The sequence below is a fragment of the Anarrhichthys ocellatus genome, unplaced genomic scaffold (genome assembly GCF_004355925.1).
Source record: "Anarrhichthys ocellatus isolate YVR2014 unplaced genomic scaffold, GSC_Weel_1.0 scaffold1267, whole genome shotgun sequence".
NCBI classification, from domain to species: Eukaryota; Metazoa; Chordata; class Actinopteri; order Perciformes; family Anarhichadidae; genus Anarrhichthys; species Anarrhichthys ocellatus.
In genome coordinates this window covers 1-1327 of record NW_022281241.1, presented here as the reverse complement: position 1 = coordinate 1327, position 1327 = coordinate 1, and positions in this window count along the sequence as shown.

The window sequence follows — 1327 nt, the reverse complement described above, 5'->3', positions numbered from 1 at the left end:
TCCTCCTGTTGGTTAGCCGTTAGCGGTGCTGCTAACGTTACTAGCTCACCTCCTGTTGGTTAGCCATTAGCGGTGCTGCTAACGTTACTAGCTCTCCTCCTGTTGCTTTAAACACTGATTGGTTGTTTACAATGAAACATGATCAGAGATCAGAGACTAGAAACACATGTTCTACTGAGTATTGGAGGAGAACCATCGTCAGTAAAACTTTATTTCACACCCGTTGGGGGGGTTTGACCTTGTCTGGGACTATTTTCCGCGGCGGATGAATCCACATCTGGCGCTCTAGTGAGTATTTTTTATGTGGGATTGTGTGATTAAATGGTGAGGTGATGTGTTCAGTGATATCAGGACACTTTTAAACATTCACTGCTGGTTTGAGTCTGAACACGAAGATTTGAACGTCACCTTTAAATACAGACTTTAATCAGCACACTGTTTCTGTCCCATAAGACCATTAGACCCCATAAAGACAGGAAGACAAACACACACACACACAGTTTCTGTCTTCCTCATAAAAACGTCAATGCTCATAAAGACATTTTATCTCCCTCTCTGTCTCTGTTTTTATGTTTTCTTCTTCTTCTACTCATCCCCCGCCTCTCTCCTCTCCTCCCCCCTCCCTTCTTCGTCCTAAATCACACATTAAACCTGTTAAAAGGTTTTCGTCCCGGTCGCCGGGCGGAGCAGAGTCAGACAGAGGCAGCAAGACACCTGATTGGCTGATGGCATTTTATGCGGCAATGGAAAACTGGATAAAAGTGCAATTTTTATAAAAAAGCAGCCAAGTAGGGTGTAGAGATGACTTCATCATGGAGATCACACACACGCACTGCATGGTGGTAAGTGTGAAGTCATGTTCATGTGTGAATGTACTGTAAGTGCATGTATATATATATATATATATACATACAGTATATACATGTATATGCACTAAACCAGGAGACAACCTCTGGTTCTTTAAAGCTTCATGTGTTAAAGCTGCATTCTCTCTAGTGTCCACCAGGGGGCAACTCCTCTGGTTGTATATTACATTACAGTCATTTAGCAGACGCTTTTATCCAAAGCGACTTACAATTCAGATTCTATCACATTTCTACACAGTAGGCACAACTACAGGATCAATTTTGGGGTTAAGTGTCTTGCTCAAGGACATATCGACATGCGATGTCGAGGAGCCGGGGATTGAAACGCCAATGAGAGACGTCACCATGACGACGTCTTTTAAACAGTCTGTGAGGATGATGAGTGGAAGACTCACCTGTTTACACTAAAGACTCACCAGGGCCCCGTTCCTCGTACGTGGTTCAGCTAAGTCGATCAAATG